This window comes from Rissa tridactyla, chromosome 11 (genome assembly GCF_028500815.1).
Source record: "Rissa tridactyla isolate bRisTri1 chromosome 11, bRisTri1.patW.cur.20221130, whole genome shotgun sequence".
Lineage (NCBI taxonomy): Eukaryota > Metazoa > Chordata > Aves > Charadriiformes > Laridae > Rissa > Rissa tridactyla.
The window spans coordinates 12352178-12358808 of record NC_071476.1 but is presented as its reverse complement, the minus strand read 5'-3'; positions in this window follow the sequence as shown (position 1 = coordinate 12358808).

Sequence of the window (6631 nt, the reverse complement as noted above, 5' to 3'; positions counted from 1 at the left end):
GTTTTCCTAGTGGGATGAGAGTTCAGGGTGGCCAGGGCTAATTAAACTCCATAATAATACTTGGAAATAGAGTGAAACTCGGTCAGTTGTGTGCACCAGCCCCTGGGCCTGTGCCTGGGGGAGGGTGAGGATGCCACATCCCTCCAGCCACCAGTGCAGTTTCGTGGGCAGAGAACTATGCTTTGGGGACTTTGTGCCAGAGGAGGTCAACCAGGTGATGGCTCGGGTCCTGGGGCAGCTAGGCAGGGGGTTATGGTCCTCCATCCGTTCCTGGACAGGGGGCATGCTGTCCATCATTCCCAGGTCATGGTGACTGGGAGCTGCCTGTCTTTTAGAGCACAGGGACCATGTAAGGGGTACACACCCCGAGGTACTGCAGGGTGCAGAGCCCGGCCAGAGCTGTGGTGTTGCTCCAAGAGAAGGCTGGAAGAGCAGGACTGTAGAACCACAGGAGGTATTTATCCTACAGTAGTCATTGCCCACCAGTGTCCGGCACTCCTTCACCAGCACTAATGTCAGCCCAAACAGATGGAGGAAGAAATAGGGGAAAGGGAAAGGATGGATCAAGTCTCCTCTTACGCCAGCTGTCTTTATCTTACTGTGGCTTGTGACTTATTTCTGAACCGCATGTGACTGGCTGCTCCATGCCCAGACCCAGGAGTCTTCCTTCCTTCAGTCCTCAGCCAGCCAAGCTGGAAATAGCACCGACGGGGGCCACATGCAGCAGCACGTGCCTTCACACGGCTGCTAAAAGCAGCACCTTCCTTTCCAGCCCTTCCAAAGGGCGAAGGATGCTGTAGGAACATCTTTGCTTTGGCTTTGGTTCTTCTGCGTGACGATGTCTGGACCTGATGCCGACCCATCTCACTCCGATCTTTCATCAGTGCAATCCTGTGGGCACCAGTACTACCAGTCCCGACATCAGCCCACCTAAGAGCCAAGCCTGGCACTCTGACCCCATTCTTGTTTAATGCCTCAGGGGGCCATTTAAGGCCTGGAAAAAAGAGGGACTGGATTTCTTTAACATATGCTCATTCTTGGACAGTGGAAATACCATGACAGGAATAATTCTTGGATCATCTTAACTCTGGTGTGAGCCTCCCAAGGCACTAGGAAAAAGGAAGCACTGATAACTGTACGTACAGACATGGACAGAAGTGTAGAGATAGCTACATTTATTTGGGTTTACATGAAAACTACTCTTTCCTGCAGAAATACAACACCAAACAATAATTATTATTGTCAGCAGGCATCTTTCATAGTTTCTTCACTGTACAGTGTTGCAAATCTTCACTGGGCCTGTGCTGGACGGAGGCTGGGCTGGATGGAGAGACCTTTCTATTCCCACCTGTACCATACAGCTCCAACCCAGCCTTTTGCCACTCCGTGCCTCAGATCCATGGGTTAAACGAGAGATAGAAACCCTCTCTGAGGACTGTCAAAACCTGGCAGCTGGGCAGGGAAAGCGCACGCTGCTTGGGAGGGATGTCTGAATTTCGGTGGTGTGCTGCGCAGATCCGGGGTGTGGGTGGGAGCCACCTCTCCCGTCCCAAGGACCCGTATCTGGGCCTCCCCCTAACCAGAGTCATCAACCACAGCTGATGCTGCCGCACCACCCCTGCCAAAAGCACACCATGGCTGTATAGAGCTGTTCTGGAGCTCAGGGCCCAGGTTTTGTAGCTGGTGCTCTAGGATGTCACATCATTTATCCATCTCCATCAACCTTGGACTTTGGCAGAGGCTGGTCTCCAGCAGAGTCTGGCTCTGCTGGAGGCTCGTTGGTGGTGCGGAGGAGCAGAGAGTCTGAGGCCAGGGTAAACCTGAGCTCATCTTATCTCAGAGGTGGCCGGTCCTCTCCAGCCAGCATCTTCCTGTGTTGCTTGGAAGAGTAATGAGAAGTTAGTAAACACCAGCTGTTCTGCTAAGCAGAGGTGGGTGAAGTATGTAAACCGGGCAATTTAGATTAACAATAATTTATTTTCACAGTAACCTGGGTTTTCGCTCAGTGATAATTGGGATCATAAATATGTATGCCAGGAGGTGTATCGGAAGTTGATGCCGGGAGGCTGAGCAACAGCCAAGAGCCACTAACTGTAACTGCGTGTGCTTAAATAACCATTCCCTTCCCTGCTCTGGGGTAAGGCGGGCAGCAGCGCAATGTCTGTGTGCGCCGAGATGGGGACTTATGTCTGCACGGCTGGCGTCCCTGCCCTGGGAGATCACCATGTCCCTGGAGGAGGGCAGAAGCAAAACCAGAAAGCAAGGAAGGATGGGGCAGCTGGGAAGTGGCCAGTGACTGTGGACAGGGAATAGTGAGGCCAGATGTAAACAAAAAATTCCCAGCTGAGATTAAATACTGAGATGGCACCAGGTATCAGGCATCCCTGGAGGTGTCATGCCTGCTGTCACTGGCCACAGGGCACACAGGTATCACCAGGACTTACCAGCACGGATTCCAGAGTTGCTTTCCGCTCTCATGGGCGCTTTGCATTCGGCAGGACTGATGGAAGACCAGCGCTGGATGCTGTGCTGGGCTTTGCCAAGGAAAACATCTCTCTGGGGCTGGAGAGGGCAGAGAGAGTGAACCGGTAAGCATGGTGCAGAAAACATCATCCCTTCCAAGCGTACAGCTGGTAGAGACCGTGTGTGCTAGTGACAGGCACACATGGAAGGGCAACTGTCCCTCCTGGGTACCAGTTGATGGGCAAAGAGCTCCATGTTCCTGTCTTGTCCCAGCTCTGCAGACAAACACAATGGTGCCAGGGTGCACTAAGGGTCCCAGCTAAGCTGCTTACAGCTCCCCAGCTCCTGCATGCTGTCGCAACCGCTACGGCTCCTCCGAGAGGGAAACACAGGCAGGAAACCTGGCAGCGAGAGGCTCCCCTCACCGCAGCGCCGGAGACAAGTGTAGGAAAGAGCACGAGCGCCAACAATTCCTGTCACACTACAGGAGAAGGCAGGGGAAAGACTCTGTATTTGGCTGCCATGAAGGCTGTTGGGATACAGTCCAGGAATCAGGATGAATACAAAGAAATGAGCCCCTGAGCACCAGACAGTTTTTGAGAAAGGAAGAATAAATTCTTACATAACTAAATTCCCTTTGTGCGCTGGTTATGGGGTAGTTCTTCTATTTTCCTGGTTTGTTTTGGAGGTCTTTTTCTTTCTTTTGCACCGGCTCTGGCAGTGGTGTTGGGGCCAAACAAGAATGCACAAACACACATTGGTGTGTAGGGAGCAACGGCTGCAGCATTTACATCCAGACTCTAAAGTTTGATTCTGCCTGGGACACCTTCGGTTCCCTGCAGCTGGTTTTTTTGAATTGCAGCGCGACTTCTTCCTACTGCTGTCCAAGATTTAAGCCGTGCTTGATCCCAAAGTATTAGTACAATATTAATCAGGTTAAAAAATCCCACCTTGCTCCAGTGCATTGGGAAGGATTTGCAGAAGTTCCTCTACGGCTCCGCTGTGTCGGGCTTGTGTTCTTCTGAAGTCTCTCCCAGACTTCCCTAACCCATCAGCTGGGCTTTCCCATCTTGTCCATCTCAAGATCTGAGATAAGAATACACTGTGTGTTCGGGCGGTGGCTACCCCTGGGGCAGACCATGCTGGAGCTCCACCGAGGTGCAAGGCACCTGCAGGGATGCTGTGTGTCCCTGGGCAGGCAAACTCGGCAGGAGTGGCATTGCCTTCTGACTCCTCTCTCTGTCCTCTGAGTCTGCATCATCTTATGTCTATTTTGGAAGCTATTTGATACTCCAAAAGCTCCAGCCTTTGGGGATGACAGGACCAGGCTTCTCCTGCGGAGTAGGGTTTGTGAGTCTGTCCTGGCTTCTGTCAGTCCTTTATCAGCTCTGTTTTCCTTCTGTGTCCTCCTGAACTCCTCCTTAAAGTGCCTTTATCTTCGATTGACATCTTTTCCTCTTCCCTGATGCTGTCTTGATCAACTAGTAGACATGAGCACTTGTGGGGTCTTAGTCTAGTATGGTTTGTTCTCAGATTCTTTCCAAATTCTTTTGCTGCCCTCTGTGCTCTCAGTATGCATCTCCGACTGCAAATCTCTTGATCTTGTTCATCTGTTGTATTTTCATGTAGAAGGATATGATGGACAAAGAGACATTTAGGCAAGAGTGTCTACTAGATGCTTTACAAATCATAATAGTGTCTGAAAGGACATCTGGTGATTTGCATTTGCTTTTTGGCAGGAAGGCTGTTGCCTTTGGAAATCAGCAGGTGTCCCTTCGGTGGTGCCACAGTTGCTGAAAATTTCATCTTGTTTTTGTCCAAGCTGAAACCTGCTCTTGCCTCTCCTCGAAGACCTGCACCGGGGCTGTGAAGGGTGGTGTTTCAGTGCCTTACCCCAGAATGTCATCTGAGACATTGTCCCACCAGCCTGGCATGCTGCTGGCAGCCTATTCTTCCACTTGCACTCGGGGTTGTGGCTGTCTACATCTGGCTGGTGGAGAAGGAAAATGTCACATGAAGGACTGAGAATGGGTGATGGGCTCTGCCTTGTTGGTGGAGGGGCTTCTCTTCCATTTTACTTCATTCCCTCCTTTACTTTTACTCCCAGTGCAGTACGTCTTCCCTGGGCAGATTCTGTACTGCATGAACCATTCCTGTCTTTTTATTGGTGCCATTTCTGCAAGACTCTTCCTGGAAATCTGTCCTTTACTCTGTGTTAGTAGAGGCATGTCATGGCACGTCACTTGCATTTGGGACTTCCCTGGGCGTTTTCTTCTGCTGTACTACACAAAGGCTTTCTCTGAGGCTTGGTGGCACCGGGTTTGTGAGCTGGTGGTGTTGCCTGCACTGGCCACAGCCTCCGACGGCGCTGCTTCCCGTGGTGGTGTGGGGACTTCCACCCTGCGGCTCGTGCTGCGGTTGTGCCAGCGTAGACACTTCAGCGTGGCTTTACCTGCTTGGGCTGTGCCACCTCTGCTTCCAGAGTGCTGGAGAGGTTTGTATTCACTCACAAATCCCCTGGCGTCTTTGTATTTGCTCACAAATCCCCTGGTGTCCTGGTGCCATTTTGACGCCAAGTTTGAGGTTGATCTTCACACAGCTGCCTTGCTTTGACCGAACTAGTCTGGGCACTCATTTCTCTGTAAATTTGCACCACCTGCAGCGTCACCCATGGGCATAATCTGAAACTCTTAGTCATGGCTTTGACAGGGTGGCTCTTTCCCTTGCTTTTCTGCTCTGCAAGCGTTAGGATAGCAATTTCTCTTGCCATGGTGACTGTGCAGGAACCATATGCGCGTCATTTTCCATTGTCATGTTTCTCTCAGCACCACCCACAGACATTTCTTTGCAGTTATCTTTCTCTTCTGCTCTTTATCTCTGACTGTTCTCTTGGATGTGTTTTGCTTTTTTCTCTGATATTTCCCCTGCTGGGCTGTGGAATATTGCTGAGCCCGTTTCACTCGCCCAGCAAGCCTGCCCCTGGGTGCCCTTTCTCAGACGAGCTCCCTCTTCCCATTCTGTAGTGAACAGACAAACTCCGAAGGCTGGATTATCTCATGGGTCAGGTGCTCTGTGAAGTTCAGCCATAAACAAATCTGTTGTTTTCCAGGCTCACGATTGGATGCTGTTTTCCAGGATCACAGCTGTTGATAAAGTGCTGCTTGCCGATGCCGGATTCTAGCAGTCACAAAGCTGTGCCCCTGCCTCCCTGTCACTTCTGCAGGTGGGATGCCGCAGGGGTAGCCCAGAGCTGCCAGCAGAATATACGCGTGCAGTCTCTGCCCGTTCCCACTTGTAACGCTGCTGCTCTGCCTTCGTGACCCTCTCCCAGCCAGCCTTGCTGCGGTTCGGCTGCCTCCCATCGTAGTCTGAAGAATGCCCAAATGCCTAAACGTTGCCCTTCTTGTGTCGAAAGCCTTGGGGCCTGGAAGCTGGTGTGCTGCTGTGCACCTTGTTTTCTGGGTGCCGTTTGTTTGTTTTCTGTCTGCCTTGCTGAATTTCTTGGCTCTGATTGCCTGTGCCTGTGGGAGCTGGCTTGTTCCTGAGCCCCGTTGGTGCTTCAGCCAAAGGAGCTGGGAAGTGGTGTGGCACGGCCTTGGGCACTCCTCGCCATGCTTTCAGCCAGCTCTGCTCTTGGGATGATGTGACTGCATGCGTGTGGCTCAGGACACGCTTGCTAAGCCCTGCTGAGAGGCAGAAGCCATTTCCTTGTCTATGGGTGCCAGGGTAAGACGGTCTCCCTGCCTGTGCCTGGTGCTTGCCACAGCAAGCTTGTGCTGGCCCAGCACACAGCACAAATCCATGCTTCCCTCCTTGCCTCCTGCTCCGGGTCCTTCAATGCTGTTTGGAACTACTAGTCCCTGCCAGTCTCTACAGTCCCAGGTATTGCCTTTGTTGCCTGAGCAGCCTAACGGGCCGTGGGCTAGCTGCCAGTGCACCATTGGCAAGCTGCAGGGCTCAGTCCAGGTCAAGGCACCGAGGAAGCTGCAGGTGCTGGTTCCTATTCCCCAGTCACATATCTACCATGTATATGCTGCCATGGGGGACTGGATTTCCTTGATTTGGCAATGTGAAATGGCCAGTATCTGGTTTTTCCCAGGGATGCAGGAGGCTCAGCGGTTATGGCGCTGGGCACCAGCGGCCAAGAGCAGGGTGAAGCAGTGTCTGG